This window comes from Sinohyriopsis cumingii, chromosome 19, assembly GCF_028554795.1.
Source record: "Sinohyriopsis cumingii isolate HCF-2022 chromosome 19, ASM2855479v2, whole genome shotgun sequence".
NCBI classification, from domain to species: Eukaryota; Metazoa; Mollusca; class Bivalvia; order Unionida; family Unionidae; genus Sinohyriopsis; species Sinohyriopsis cumingii.
In genome coordinates, this window is record NC_142979.1 from 3,221,801 (window position 1) to 3,239,472 (window position 17,672).

Consider the following 17,672-nt stretch of genomic DNA (forward strand, 5'->3'; position numbering starts at 1 on the left):
TCTTTCATATTATTGAACTGAGCATTCCACTTCTTTATTGTAGTTGGTATTTCATTATCAATTAATTATTTATATAAACTTTTTTCAGTCTTTTTTTCAATTTGAGTGATATTGTCTGTCCAGAAATTTATAAAAGGTTGTCTCCTGTAAACTACAATCTCAACGGAAGTAAAGGTCACGAATCCGCTCCCCTTTTCTCTCTATTATTTTTGTGGTGATGCATGAGTTAGATTTAAAGGTAATTAGTTATAGTTTAGAATTTGAGCATTATGGTGTGGTTGCCTATGTGCGTTCTGGTGACGGTACACAGTAAATAACAGGCAGTGTTGCTGGTCCGGAAGAGAAATCTGTAACCCACTGCACGTTGTTTTGTTTACGGTCCAGCCCCTTAAAATAATGCCGAATAACCTACACCGAAACAAATAAACGTCATCTCAGTCCATATCCCTGCTCCAAGCCGTACGCATCCGAAACCATATGACCACGTTACATCGCGCAATGACCAAAAATATCCCCACCCACCATTAACAACATAAAACTTAAAAGCATTAAACTTATGAATTACAATGTGTTCAGAAGTTATCTCCCTTGATCACGCTCACTCCTTTGGAATGTACATAATTTCGCAACAAAGCATGTTCAGGAAACAATACAATTATTTTAACAGTTGTGCAAAAGATATATGTGTGAACTAAAATGAATTATAGCAGACTGCACTATTCATAGAAAGCAAAGCTTCCAAATACAGTCACCTACTCCATCCATTATATTAGATCGCCAATTTCTCTAACTCGGTGTTTTCGGCCTTTACGAAACTTGTCAAAATGGTTACAGTAAAAATAATCCAGACCTCTTCAAATGAATGTAAATACCTTGGATATTAGACAGAACCTTTCAACTTATTCCTATTTCAGTAATTCCATTTTCTTAAGTCTGCAAATAAACTTGAAGCTGAACAGCAAATTGGTGTCTTTAACAAAAGTACCGAGACGATCTGGAACATTTTTTCCAATTTCTAAACCCACACAGCCCAACCCAGTGCTGCGTAAAACCTCACCACTTTGCCACTATTTGCTCCAGTGTTTTGCCGTATAATTTTTGTCTTTCAAACCTAAGATTTTTTAGAACCTTGTCTGGTGTACTGCCCTAATTCGCTCGTTCTCTCCCTCAACTTACTGTTCACTAGCTGAAGGTCTAGACTGTATCAGACTTTCTTTTTCGAGAGCTTCCATCTTGTTTCTTAGGCTTTCATGTTACGTACGCACATCAACTACCTTCTTTCTTACAATGGCGATTTCTGAATGGACTTTTGAGATATCATTTTTAAAATCAATTTATATTTCCTTCTTCAATCTCACTAATGCCATCGCCAATACACCTTTAGACTCAATTTGGGGTGGGGGTGGCCGATTGGTCTGAAGCGTTCGTCTTTACCGAACACTCCCATCTCACCACTGTCCGCATGGGTTCGAGTTTGTGTAGGGAGGCAGAAACGTTTTCAGTGTAAGATGCCCTTCGTGGCGTTTCACCCTCTAATTGGCCCATTTCTTTTCCTTCTCTCTATGCTTCTTTATCTTCGTTGGGATTCTTGCTGAGCGAAGCTCCGTGCGAGAATAATGTCATTAATACTGAGCAGTAGAATAAAGGTCAAGGCCTTTGAACTTTTCCCCCGCAATAAAGGTCAAGGCTTTTGAACTTTTTCCCGCAATAAAGGTCAAGGCTTTTGAACTTTTTCCCGCAATAAAGGTCAAGGCTTTTGAACCTTTTCCCGCAAAATCTTGTCACTAGCCAGCTGTGTACATAGGTTATTTTATTACCTGGTGTGGTTCAGATCAAATATATGACCTGTAATTCAAGACATGTGAAATATAACTAAATAATAGCATATTATAATATGTATGTTAATAAACCTCGATGTACCGAATGTCAGCCTGCTAACTTTTCACTGAGAATGAGTACTGGCTGTTGAAGATAAACACTACAATATACAGTCACTATCTGCATTCCGTTCTACGCTCGCGTACCCATGCCACGGCATCTTACAAACATTAAACACCAACTTAAAATTGCAAAGAGCTCTAAAGAACGGACCTAGACACCGATGATTTATGTGAACAGTCACTTTAACCTCATCCTACCTTTTCAACAACTGCTCCAACCATTATTATCCAGGATATTGTCAACATCTTTCCCACTGTGTCCAGACCCTATCAGCAAGTTCTGCTGACCAATGACTTATCAACTGAGGTATTCTTGTTTATATGTACTAAAGAAAAACTAGGAAACCTCCGCAAGGGCACCCTTTTGTGGCAAAGGTGTGTAGCATACCATCGCCTGAGGCTTACTACCGTAGTTTACTGTCAATCAGGTTACGGAGTGTTATTAATTAATAAAACACAAACCGCGAGTCCAGAAAGATAGGGCGTTATCAGCGTAGGAGACATCTATCAGTGGATATTAAGAGTTTTATAAAGTCATTAAAGCAAAAGACCGTGTTAATTGCAGTTCATTATTCATGTCCGTAGATAGGTCCTGGATTAGACCTGGGGCTCTAAAGTTTTATTATAATGGCGAGGGAATTTTCCCATGTCATAAATTAAACAGCCATATCTCAATAAGGTCATTACTTATTAAAGAGTAATTTTGCATCTTGTAATGTAATAGAAGATGCAGAGATCGAGACTTACCCATATATTAAAATTAAAATGGTCCTGAACTGAAGCATTTTAATTTACTATAACTATATGATTTCCCACATATCCCCCCCCCCCCTCCATCCGTTACGGTACCTACTTTTTAGCAAGAGAAACAAAAATAAAACTAAAAACATTCCTTTAGAAATATAAGGATGAAACAATTTAAAACGATTAAATTAGGACTTTCATTTGTAACAATTAAATATTATTATATAGCAACCTTGGGCAGCAACTATAAAAATGTATTTCCTTGTTACAGCTAACCATGTACACGCCCCTCCAGACCGTAGATTGTATGCGGAATATCTCAGCTCAGAATAATATTCCTACTACAAACTGACAGATTACTGCCCAGAAATGGAAACGGAAAAATACTAATACCGCTACTGTGTTTATTCTGACGGTATATACATTACTATGTTGTATGAATTCTCTTGGGCGATTGCGTATCAGTATGACTTTGAATTAATTACATAGGACCACCAGACGTTCTATCCTCAACATAAGAAACGTTATATAAAAACATTGTGCATTGCATATTAAACGATGGTAAAGATTCACCTGCAATAATCGAAATGATGCCAGGAATGTTTTAACACTGATTGATAAAAGAGTCTTGCTGAATGAAAACCTCTTTTATTATACACGTGAGGCCATATTTACGGGAAAATTTAACGTCCTCATTTGTCATGATTTCACCTGGTGCATTACTGAAAACAATTCACCAATGAATCATCGGTCACGTGACAGCTATCATAATTATGCTTGTTTTGTCGGGAACAAACTTGAAATTTGGGACATTATTTACGCATGTCTTCGTCAATGATTACATTATATCTTACGACGTCATGACGCGAAAGGTCTTAAAATGTAGGAGATTATTTTATGCTAATTTTTTTCAGTTAACATTACTTTGTCAGATTCGTGCATTATTTTTTTATGGAACTGCTTCATACTGCACGTCACGTGTGTCTCAACATAATATCGTATATTAGAAACGAAATTTTGATTGAAAATAAACAACGTACGCTCATGTAGCAGACGAAAGAGTTTTGATTGAAAACAAACAATGTACGCTCATGTAGCAGACGACAGAGTTTTGATTTATTAGATTTGTATGTGAATGAACTAAATAATTTATTGGTCCATCTGAAAGTTTACAGACTAAGGCTGACGATATGGACGAGTTCAGTGAGTCACAAAAGGAACTGTCAACCAAGCAAACGAATGAACGTGATATCCGCAATGTCCACAATATACGTGAATGTCTATTTTGGAGACATGTTCATAACTTTTCGCAAATCGAATGGTTTAGACTAAGACCCGTGCTCCCTAGGGTCTATACAAGTAGCACAGAATGGCATATTAAGGCTAAGGACTACCCCATCTCCGTCAGTGAGGCATCATTTAACAAGTCAGTCTAAAAACTAAATTTGAATTTAAAAAAACGCAACTAAAGAATACGGGTTTTGATCGAAGTCCAAGAGCCTTTGAAGTAGCTGCTTTGCAATTTTCCCGTTTTACTTTTTGATACAATGTTTGGATCTATAATAATGATATAAGTCATACAGGTCGTATCAATGGCCAGGGTCTAACAAACAGCGTAAAGTAATAAGGCACAGGTAATAACAAATGCAACAAATATACTTACCTGTCTGTATCCTGAATTTCCTCAAAATGAACTTTTATAGTTATTTCTGTTAATCACATTCTCCTTACGGTACAGAAAATGAACGTAGTTCCATAGCAAACAATATTTAATCTGGCATCTATCTGATAATTTCAATTTACAAAAAAAATATGTATTTCCCACATTATTAATCAAAACAACCAAAGACAAAACACGAACACATGTGCAGCAGTCATTCCATTTACATTTACGGTATTGATCCAGGCAATACATCAAGTCCATCACAACTAGAAAAGCAGAAAATATTTGGAGCGATAGATTACCAAAATGCCTTTCTGAATATTCGTACTAGTAACCTCAAAGCGACTAGCATGCTTTATAATAAAAATGGTCGCATAGATTTTACTAATGCGCTTGTGCTACGATATTCCATTATTGAATATAGTATATCCACGTAAAGTCCAACAAAAAAAGTAGAACGAACAGCCAGTCATTATTAGCGTATGCGATCAGGTGTAACCAGTGAATATCAGGAAAGGCTGTATGGCAACTGAGTGTAGATCGGTGACGCTGGAGAGACAGGCAACAGCTCGGAAAGACCACGTCAGAGAGATGACGGAGTGGCATCCCTTGATGTAGCCCTCGTAAGGGGGTACCCACTAAACAGCTAGTACACAGTAAGAAAATTAAAAACACCAGAGCCATCCAAGAAGGAAAGGGGACACAATACTCTAGACAACAGATTTAGCGGGAACTTGTACGTATTGTGTAATGGACACTGACAAGCATGGTAGCGGTGATTAGATGCCAATTTGGGATGCCTTACAAGAATGCAAGAGATCTAAAGTTCAATCATTGAAAGTCCGGAGCGGGCTTGTGAGAAATCTGTTGCAATGCGCTGAGATTGTCTCTGGAGAGGGAAGGAGGATACTATCCAGGTATCACACCACAGTGTTGACGCTCTCTACGTCGCAGATTTGTCCCAGGCAAGTACAGCGGGTGGGCTGGATGAAAAGCATACTCTGGACACTTTTGACAGTACAGGATCAAGCCAATTAAACTCTTCGCATCCACTGGAAAAGGGATTATACTTATTGCTTTTTAGTCAGCCTGAGATACAACAACTTATCACTTACGGCCAAGTGCAACAACAGGAAACGCTTAATCGACTTACGATAGAACCAAGGAAGAGACTGGAATGCCTTAAACTGGGCAATAAGAACGCTTGGGATTAGTTCGACAGTGGCTTGGAGACCGTTTTAAATGCTCCTCTGCAGAACAATGTTATCAAAAGGATCTAGTTCCTTTTTACGATCACTTATACCATAAACAAGAGAGGTTTGGTGTACATAAAACAAGATAAATGCCCACATCGTCTAGACCAAATAGACGAATAATCGAGTTAAAGACGACACAACAGGAGCTTCGGTTTTCGTGAAGACAATTCAAAGATGCTAAACAAAAAGAGAAGGTGGGGCTGAAACAGTTGCAAGAGATCCTCAAAGAAAGGATGCTTATAGTTAAGACGCAGAACAAGGAGGAGAATAAAGTCGTGCAAGAGGGCATTTGCTCCATCCTTCCTGAATGAAAAGCTGTCTGGCAATCTGGAGTTAAGTAGAATGGAAGCAGCAGAGTTCATGAAGCAAACACAGTCTGACTCACACAGAGAAAATGAACTGGGAGTGTATCCGGGAATCATACCTATAGTGTCACTATCCAGTGCTATTGAAGCGACGGAGCCTACATGGAAAGAAGTGTGAGAGCTCGTAAGACAAGCAAGATCTAGCTCGACCCCACGGTACACAAGATTTGCCCTTACTTACTTTGACGTCTATCGGGATTGATTAAGCTGATAAGTAGGCAGGACGCTGATTGATGCTTTGTACCAAAGGAGACTGACTTCAAAGATATATGTCAGTTCCGGACGATATCGCTACTGAGTGCAGAAGGAAATGTATTCCTCTCGGACTCGGCAATGAGAATAACCATCTACATGATAAACAACATGTATATCGATACATTGTTATACAAAGGAAGAGCAATGGTGCTTTCTAGGTTATTGAACATACAATTTCAATTCATCTGAGAAGCCAGAATTCAAGATAACAATCGGACAATCGTATGGATCTTGCCAGAGTCTATGGTTCGATACCCCACAAGCTGATTCAATTAGCTCTTGAGATTTACCTTACATCAGAGCGTGTACATCGGTATTATAGCAACATCCAGCTACGATTTATACCAGAGCAGCTCATCACTACAACATTTGCGCTGTAAAGAGTTCAGATGGAAGAGTACGAGGAAGAGTACAAGGCGAAAACGCAGATTATTTATGAAGCTGAAGCACTCACAAGACAAGAAGGTTTCAGCTACATACATTTTTGAAGTCAGGACTTGGAAAAAGTGGTCATTTTACCTATCAAATGAATGAGGAGAAAGTAGACTCCAGTATAAGGATATATTGGGAACAGCCTAATTTGGCAGACATGGCTTAGGAGCAGGCCACAACCAGACAACCAGCATTGGAAGGAAGCTGACCCACATACGAGAAGGCCACTGAAGCAGTATGAGGTACAGAAAGTGGAGAAGGAGAATCAACAACCAAAGATTGTCCAAGTGGGAAGCCATAACAGGTGGTCGTTTGGAATTAAGAGCCTCCCCGGATACAGTTTATATCAGTGATGATCTTACGCCATTTCCAAAACACATGCACAAATGGGACTTGATAATTTTGCGCGTCTTCTGTATGCTAAGAGCAGTGATCTAGACCACACTGCGTCAGCAAGGCCGCTACAGATGATGCACGACAGGGTCCTCTGAGAGCTAGCAGAGATCTTGGATAGGGAGAAAAAGAATGAAAGATCAACAGCAATCACCAGGCCAAGGTATATCAACTTTGTCAAAGAGGACAAAACCAGTATCGCCTCACTACAGATGAGGGCAATCCTCGGTGAATAAGAGATTTGGGAAATGCACGTAGATTTGGGGAAGAAAATGATTTTCCCTGAAATGGTAAACATGTCTCTATATCTAGATGTAATGATTTGGTCAGAATCTAGGAAGAAGCTGGCTGCCATAGAGCTGACTATACAATGGGAGGTGTGATGAGGCTGTTAAAAAAGTTGGCCAAGTATGCAGAGCTCGTAGAGACATGCAAGAGCAGGGGATGGAGTACTTGGTTGTTCCCAGTAAAGCGTTTACTGCTCAATTAGTCTGAAGATGCTCCATGCTATGGGGATAACAAAGAAAAAAAAAAACGCGAAGCCGCTATTCATAAACTTGCGAAAACTGCTGAAAATACGTCCACCTCGAGACGGATGAAACGGGAGGAGAAGAGCAGGTTGCCTACCTACCATCATTAGGTAGTGACTGATCAACACTACCGCCCCGCATCAGGAGAGTGTTCCGGGATAAGGAGCTTAGCACCCGGGAATAGATGGTCCCTGATGATGATGTTGGTGGTGTAGCAGTGAATACGCTATATTACAGTATTTAAGAAAAATAATTAACGAATACAACCTCACTGATTCATCTCGTCAAACACTAAGAGAATTTATTTTGTACAAAATAACAAATATCACGCATTTAGCGCATTTCTGAGAAGCCTTATAAATATTCTGATATTGTGTGATGTGCTTGTGTTGCCTACATAATAGATATTCGCAATAACAGTACTTGTATTTGTACTGCTTATATAATCACTATCGATAATATAATTATTTGTACAACTCATATAATAAATATCCATAACAAAGTATGCACTTGTACTGCTTTATAATAAAAACCTTAATAATAGTATTTATGTAATAAATATCTATAATAATTATATCTTCTCATTATAAAGAAAAAGTTGTTATAGCACAACGCCAGTAGAATTTAAACCCGAAAAAAACACACCTAAAATTGCTTCCAGAACAGGTGTCACAGCACGGTCCAATTATCATATCATTTTGTTATTGCACCTTACTCTTATTGCGAGGTTTGTTCGCAAATGAAAATTATCCCCTCCCAAGAAACATAAGATGCTACACTATTACATACATTTATTCTACCCACTCCTCTCTCTCTAAACCACTCCGGTGACCTAGTGGTTAGAGCGGCCGCTAGGGATGCGGGAGGTCGTGGGTTCGATACCCGGCAGAGTCATACCAAAGACTTACAAAAATGGTACTAACAGCTGCCTCGCTTGGCGCTTAGCATTAAGAGGCTGGTGTCAGTATAATGTGACTTGGTGGGACATCATCCTACATGTCTGCGGCATGATTCCCCAGTGCTAGACATCACTGTAAAATCTGCCACACTGCAGACATCGTAGCGACATGACTTAAAAATTGTTAAAGCTACGTTAAACGTCCAAATTAAACTTTTTCTCTTTCTCTGTCTTTGTCTCTCTCTCTCTGTTTTTTTTTTCTCTCTCTCTCTCTCTCTTGATCTCTCTCTTGACACAGATCAGCATGATATCACCGTATACTTATTTTCTTTGGGGTGGGGAAACAAGCAGTCGAGGGATCTGTGGGGCTGAATTCTTCATGGGAGCCCAAAGAGCAATGCCCTCGGAAGTTCCTGCGTTCTATGCGTTTCCAGGGCATAATTGTAAAAAACAATTTACAAAAAAATAATGATTTTATGTAAAGCACCAAGGCCTATGCCACTGACACAAAACTATATCATGTTACTCTATTAACCTTACAGAGAGTCATGGCAACATACCCAGTAAAAGATTTTGATCGGTATTTTCAAATGTCATAGTCGCTTCAATGATTAAAAAGAGAACTGAACTTTTGTGGTGAGGTGACTAGTTTCGATGACTAGTTTCGATTGATGTGTTATTTCCGCCAGAAGATAAAATGTTTGCAGCCAGCCTTACTCTTACGTCATCAGCACAGTATGGTCTCGTAAAACATTTTAAAACAGAAAAAAAGTTTCGTGTTTTGTTTTCTTTTAGTTAGTAAATGGCATATTTATTGACTTATGATTGTCATACCGTGCTTAAGTATGCATAACGATGTACATAATGACCATAACGACGACTTTGATTCATTCTGTAATTTTATTCGGTTCATATTGAAATGAAGTTAAAAAAATAACGTGTCAATCCTTATAATTAAATTTTACACCTATAAACGACAGAATAACTGTAACTCTTTTAAAACAATCCATTAAATTTATTCATCGTTGGCTGCATTTTTATATATATGCAAGAATTCATAGAAATAACGATCAATATATGTCAGTTACATACAGCCATTAAGAACACGTCTTCGGTTTCCTGGAAACCCGGCAGAAAATTACGTCAGCGAAACCATTATACCTATAGCCTATATCGGAAATAAAATCAGTCAAAGCAAATAAATACAATCCAATTTGGATATATACAACAAAATGATTAAGTGGGCAAAATAATTTATATTTATTTAAATCGTGTTTCCATATTTACTAATATAGAAATTGGTGAGTAGGGCCAACCAAAGTTGCGTTTTTCTTTCCTTTCAAATTGTTCAATATATATCGTTCACGAATTTGTGTATTATATATTCTTATAAATATCAGGAAGAAATTTTGCGAAAGAAAGAGAGACACGCAAAAAAAATTATTGTATTTGATTACAAAAGGATCAAACATGTAAATTGCGATTTGAAATGCCGATATTGATGTTGTAGGATGTGGAGGAATGTAAATATCTAGGCTTTATATTTCACAAGACTGGAAAGTTCTCTAATGGGGCGAATAATCTACAATCCATAGCTAATACATATATACATTTATTGATAAATTAGATACACAATATAGACTGGTCTATTAACTATCAGCTGAAACAGTTAGATTGGACCACGGTATTGGTTTGAACCCGTGATTATTGATTTGGAGATTTGTAAGATCTAGGGCAGTTTAACAAACTAATCTTTCTTTCCTTAGAAGTGTGCAGAATACCCAGAAATGTAACCCTCAGTATCTAATAACTAGATCGGTTCACACAAATTAGCAACATAAAACTTTCATGCCAAACTATTTGGGCTAAAGTAATTAGTGGTTATGAACAAATAATATTTTAACATATGCAATCTCTCTTCTACAAATATTTTTGTGAAAATTCCCAGGCCAATAAATGGATATCAGAAGTAAAATCTAAAAGATTTTGGATTTAGCTACGTATGGAGAAATCAATAAATTGCTAGAAGATTTTGGATTTAGCTACGTATGGAGAAATCAATAAATTGCTAGAAGATTTTGGATTTAGCTACGTATGGAGAAATCAATAAATTGTATCAACTAAATGGAAAAACATATAAAATTAACAAAAACAATGATAAAACTATGTCTGAGAGGTGACAAAGACTAAAAATCCAAGCCACCCCTCAACTGCATACAAAATGAACAATTCCCGTACAAAATAATTAAATTGATATTCAAATTAACGTCGTAGATTCATGCAGAGTTTTATTTCAATCTTAACTTCCTTTAACATGATGTTTCTTTTGTGTTCACTAATCAAAAGATTTTTTAAAAATAAGTACAAAACCTTTAAAAAAAAGTAAATTCGTGTTTCAAGCTGATGTTGCATGTAAAAATAACAAATATCAACGTTTCTATGCTGAATTAGGAGTCACCATTCACCGCAATATTTTGCACTCCACACAACAGTTACAATTTTCGATACACTGCCTTCGTAGACGAGATAAACAAGCAAATTACTTTACCCAGAATTCTCTGAGAATGATCTAAACGTAGTACCATTGGGAGGGGTCAAGTGAAATGAATAGTAGAACATAACATAAATATTAGATGGTGTTGGTTAAATGGAACAACATACAAACTTCACGAACAATTATGCACTGTACTAGTCATTCGGGAACGGAAACATACAAAGATGACCGGAGGGGGGGGGGGCGACTAAAGGCGGCAAGGACCGCAGTGGCTCAGCAATTGATGTGCATGACTTGTGATCGAACATGCACATGACTCACGGTCCTAATTCAGTTCCCATAGTAAACCTATGCAAACAACATGATATTAAAAATTAAATAAATTAAAAATTTTGAGTGCTCATGATCATATCTATATTTATCAGGATAGATGAAATCTGCATGTCAGCGTCTGTGTTGATGAAAGGACATGAGCCGTGGCATTTTCTGGAACTGCATGTGTTTGAAACATGTTCTTTCAATTCCGCACCAAAGAGTCAGGTGCTAATTTTAGTACTGGGTGTTCCAAATTCAAGACTGTTAAAGGACTGAAATTCCTCAATAAAACAATGTCTCTATTTTTTTTTCTTCTCACTTACAACTAAGATAAGCTCTCAAAAGATTCTTTTTCCTAAAACATAACTTTATTAACCAATCCTGGTCAGCCTAACCCATATATACTCTATTTTATGTTCACCCATTTCCAGGCTGGTTCCCATTTTTCCATATCATTAGTACCGTGTCTCCTACAATGTTCGAGTCCTAAAATTGGATCAGTTAAGGTCCGCTACAATAGTCTTCTCATGGTAAAACATCTGGCAAAGCATTTTACTCCAGTTACCTTGGCACTAACTAAACTACTTTTGTTGTTTTGCCGTAAAACACCAAACCACACCAAATCCATTTTTGCTTTTGAATATTTGTATCAATTTTTGGTACAAATTTGACTAGGATGGACTCCATCTTTCTGTCTTTAACGCTGTTCGTCTTAAGCAGCTTGGTAGAAATGTAATATTTTTTGTAGTACTTATTACAACTTCCAAGCTTGTGTAAAGCCAATTTGTCGCAGTATCGAATACTTCGTCTTAAATATCACGTCTTAATATAGAAAAGCGGTCATTGTCGGGTCGTTGGCAAACCAACGTAGCGGGGAGGAAAGAATAAATCAGAAATATAACTCCATGATATGCTTCATATATGATATTATGGTAATTATTTTTAAACTTTATACATTTTTCTAAATATTAAACTCGTTTTTTGACAATGACGTGTGTGTATGTGTTATTCTCTGAAATATTACAGATGAAGGTAAAATCACATGGAGTGACAATGTTGTTGTAAAAAGACCATGGAAGGAAATATATTTGTTTATTACGGGGAAGTTGGTGTCGAAGTCGGAACCTAAATTATTACTTGGTAAACACCATGAAACACGTCACGAAAATATCATTCACTTTTAGACAGAACCAGAATATTCCTTTGAAATAAACGCTACTTCAATGAGACATGACTTTGTAATTTGTCAATTGTCAACAATGTGAGGGGCTATTCGTTATCTTGTTATTGTTATTATCATTATTTTGCTTTGCTTTTCTTCTTTCTGTCCATAAAATAAAAAGAAAATAATATTGCTTAAGGATCAGAGATAAACATATTTTCAATTCATTAGTACATAACGCATATCAGAATTAAATTCAGCAGGATGCTGACTTGACCTCTGTTAACCTTGTGATTCTACATCCCATGTATTACATTCAGGAGGATGCTGACTTGACCTCTGTTAACCTTGTGATTCTACATCCCATGTATTACATTGCTGCAAGAAGTAATGTTTGAGTTTCGCACAACTGTGTTTTTTGAGTGAGTATTGTTTTTAAAAAAACACACAATGAACACTTTAAGTAGTGATATTGGTCAAAGTATGGTAAAAGAGGAGTAGCTAAATACAATTACTGAATCAAACAGGAAATACTGACAATTTTTAAAATCAAGGCGAAGACTTGACTTCGATATTAAAGCACAAATATGAAGTCCAAGTTAAAATGTAATGGCAAATTAGCACATGGATACGTATCAAAATATCAGACCAAAAGAGAAATTAGAACTCTAATATAAACCATGTATTCATTTATCTTTGCTGTTTTGGGAGGAACTTGTCGAGTAGTAGTACTTAAGAGTATAAATTTTATGTTTGCTACATTTTGCAGCCAGAACAAGAAAAAAATGTGATAATAGAAAGAAAAGAAAAACCTAGTAGGTTTCGCGTTGGATGACAAGTACACAATTATTTGGTTTCAATGTACCTATATTTATGCCACATCCTTAAGATAATGGGGGTTCAGCTTACCTACATTTGACCTTTTAATCGCTTTGCTTAAGTTGTAATGTTTATCTGATGACCTCGACTATGCAAACGTTCCTACTTACCTTGACTCGTGAAACTTGACGAAAGGAAGTATCTTGACAAAATATTCCACCTTTTCTGCAAAAAAGAGATCTCGGGCCTAAATTTCATGGTTCTGTGATTTTGTTGAGGTTGTGTATTGAAATGTTAATTTGTCATTGCTGTTCTTCTTAGAGTTGTGAAGATTCATGACTGGATGCATCTTTATCACTAACCAAGATTGATGGATGAACAAGGCTTGTAACACCTATCATACTGGCTGTCACTCCATGACACGGACAGTAAAATCTAGCTTCTAAAATAATAGACAGCAAAACATGTTCCTTATTGTTTTCTTTGTTTATGCCATGTTACAATGGCCAACATCTGCTAGGTAACGATCAATTCGGCATTTACTCATTGTCTGCAAGGCAGCTGTAGATCAAGGAAAAGTTCGTAGATGCGAGCTATGTAATCGGTAATTACATTCTGGCTGTAATTAAATCAATCACTAAAACACGCCCACGTTTTATCTTTCGAAGCTGCCACGTGTTGTCAATGTTCGTTTTACATGGCAACTTTTCACCTCGGTAACTACCGGTAGTGGTTATGATTTTTACCTCGGTAACTCCCGGAAGCAGTTGTGATTTTCCCATTGGTAATTCCAGGTAGCGGTTTTAATTTTAAATAAATTTGAGGATCATTTCCAATCTTTGTAAATGAATGGTGGAAAGTAATCTCTCTCTCTCTCTCTCTCTCTCTCATAAAGTTAGTTAATTCTAGTAAAACTACACAACCTTGAGCACGTGCTGAGGTTTCCCCTGAAACATGTCTGGAAAACCTGTACTAAATTGCCTAATGATTCGTGGTACCAGATTATTTATCTATGAAGATAACAGCAACTGATCCCAATCAAAGGCATATGCACGAATTCAAACATTGACTCCACAGAAAAGTAAGGCTTTTTCAAAAGAACGGTATTCGACACCCACCAAATTTATGAAGCCACATTATTATGGGCAACTATTGCGGCCCCCCAAAACATCAGCAAAAATCACTATTACAAATTAAATATCGAGACGCTGATTGTTGACTCAGATCTACTGCATCAATCTATGCTGGTTATACTGTATGTACCGATTCAAACATTAACTGTCCACTGTACCTGATTGCCGACCTTTGACCAAAAAACTCACTCCAGTTTCATTGTAGGTTGGAGCGCTTGTTTTCTTATGTTAAACGAATAAACTAGCGAAAAATAAATTTTGTGGGTCGTACTATTATTTCCACTTATCTAAACCTGCAGAAATACGAGTTAGAATGCTATATTACATATTACAATCAAGGCTACATTTCCAAAGAAACAAAGAAAGAAATGTATTTTGGATCAGTAATTGTTGCGATATTAAGATGATATCAGACATTTCATGTTCGCAGCAAATCGCCCTTCGCTGTATGATGGATGATACAGTTTTATGAGACACAATTTAACATTTTATGTTGAGGTACGTACAAGTTTGAATATCTTGAAAAAGAGTAGAACATCAACAATTGTACAACCTTCATATTCAGTCAGAATTCAATAAGTCCACAGCTTGACCACAACATCCTAGGACTCGATTCGTCTTTTGGCGTTTTTGAGTTCCGAGTTGAGAATAACCTCTGTTTCTAAGCCAGCCACCGGGAAGACTGGGGCCACGGAAATCCAGTGTGACTCACTATAGCTAGGGTCAGAGAGCGGGGAGGAAACGATGTAGTTTGCTCAAATTAATAACAATGTTGGTGTTACTTTTTTTCGAGATATGAGTTATATTGATAAAAACCACTGTTTAATGGTGCCAGAGGAAATTCTTGGAATGAATAATAGTGTTAACTGCGATGGTCAGCAACGGTCAAATCTACGATATATCATCTTCGTCTATAATAGTATCTACACCAAAGTTCGATTAAAAATGAATAAAAACATTAAGGGCACATCAGTTTGAATGTACGGAAGTATGTAAATACATACAATGATACACAAGAGTTCATATATTTGGTTATCTTTACTTTTGTATATTTTCGTTAGTATTAAGTCCTGTTCAAAGAGAAATAGGTTTTAAGATTCATGTACATTTACCGAAGTACGTAAATCAATGCTATATTTTATGTTATGTGCTATAGCCCTAAGTTATAAATGCAGATCGAAAAATATACAACAGACGAAAATGTCGAACTCTATCACAAACAGTTTGAAATATAGGACAAGGAGTTTTAAATATCAATCAGAAAAGCAGAAAAAGTATAGATATATCATTCTAATTTGGTTTTTCCACGTTCCTTAATCGAAATGTTAAAGGCGTCTCAGAGTTATATTTTAATCAATTCTGGAAAAGAAATAAAAGTTCTAGGGGCTCACGTTCAAATAAATGATGCACCGTTTTAAGAGATAGCAAAACCAAAGATGATTATTATAATACAATTGCAATTATCGCAATAAAACTCTGAAAACGTTCTGAGACTTTGGCATAACTATATAATTTTACCTACGTAAATCAATTTATCATGTAATATTTGTAATCTTCACTTATTTAATCGATAATTATGCTCACTTTAAAATGATACATTTCACTTGTTTAACGAGTAATTATGCAATCTTAATAAGGATACATTCCATCACGTATTAAATGAAGAATTATGTACTCTTGATAAGGATACATTCCATCACGTATTTAATGAGTACTTGTGCACTCTTGATAAGGATACATTCCATCACGTATTAAATGAGTAATTATGCACTCTTTATAAGGATACATTCCATCTAATACTGAATGACGATTTATGTTCTGCTTACAAAGATACATTACGTATCCAAGAGATCATACAGCGAGTACTGCCTTAGAACTCAAAGCATTCCATAACCCACTCCCTGACCCAACGATTAAACAGTCTCTTAGAAATCCATTTAAATACAACCAAACTGTATGAGGAGGAAATGTAGGTTAGCATGACCTGATTTTGATTTCATCATTTGTTAATTACACAATTATGACTTCAATAGGTTTCGTGACACTGCTGTCAACAATGCCACGTAAATTAAGTGTCAAATCCAATCTTAGCTCTGACTTCAATAGGTTTCATGACACTGCTGTCAACAATGCCACATAAATTAAGTGTCAAATCCAATCTTAGCTCTGACTTCAATAGGTTTCATGACACTGCTGTCAACAATGCCACATAAATTAAGTGTCAAATCCAATCTTAGCTCTGTTAAAACTTGTTCTAACAGTTTCAAGTTCGACTCAGTTGATAATTTGCCGTAAAAATTCAATATACTCATGTTTCACTCAACCCAAATGCCCAACTATTACGGAATTACTATGTTAAATGAATTTTAAAGAAGTACTTATGTAGGTATGATCAAGTTATGAACGTTATGTTCATTACAAATTTACAAAGTTCATCAAAACACAGATTTATAATAAAACGTTGAAAGAATTTGCCTGTCTGAACCGAAAAATGAAACAATTTGTCTCAAATTAAGGCGAATATACATGTCGATGCATGCGCATTAGCTACGGAATTACTCGAAAGTAAAGATCCAGGTCGATAAGCAGTCATGTGATGTGATGTGGATTTGGAGTTGTAGCTTAGCTTTAACAATTTTTCAGTCAAATCGCTACGATGTATGCAATGTGGCAATTTATAGTTATGTCTAGCACTGGTGCATCATGTCGCAGACATGTAGCATGATGTCCCACCCATTCACATTATCTTGATCTCAGGCCGACGTATCCAAACACTAGCCTCTTAATGCTGATTGCCAAGCGAAACAGCTGTTAGCACCATTATTTTAAATAAGTCTTTGGTATGACTCGGCCGGGGATCGAACCCACGACCTCTCGCATCCGAGACGGACGGTCTAACCACTAACAGCCATGTGACTGTTATCACAGATCCAATAACACTCCAAATAACAAAATATGCTGATGAATTTAAAATTGTAACCCAAAGTGCTCGAAACACTGTGAGGTGTTAAGCAGCTATCTCTTTGTTATTAAAGTTTGTACAAGTGTTGTGGCTGCTTTGTTGAAATGTGTTTATGACTGAAACCTTGCAATGTCAAATGGATTATAGTAGAACCTTTAGTTCTTTCAAACATGTATGTTGACTCTTTTTCTTCTGTAAGCCATATGGACCATTGTAATCAACTAAAACGGCACTCTCGTTAAATAAATTTAGTATTATTGTTAATAATAGTGTGGTACTACATGATACCATATAAATCATAAATTAAACTG

General features: G+C 36.7%; 1 protein-coding gene across 4 annotated transcripts in view; it reads right to left on the minus strand.

Annotated features, from left to right (window-relative positions):
* The window catches only part of LOC149775065 (beta-1,3-galactosyltransferase 1-like), a 63,929-nt gene that overhangs the window by 21,117 nt on the left and 25,140 nt on the right, over positions 1-17,672 (minus strand). Inside the window, exon 2 of one of the 4 annotated variants that reach the window (XM_089942974.1) lies at positions 13,437-13,491. The exons of 2 other annotated variants lie outside the window; for them this stretch is intronic. The gene's annotated coding sequence lies outside the window, so the exon portion shown is untranslated. Of the gene's footprint in view, positions 1-2,138; positions 2,258-13,436; positions 13,492-17,672 lie in introns of those variants that run through there. One more of the 4 variants, XM_089942972.1, reaches the window with a different exon arrangement.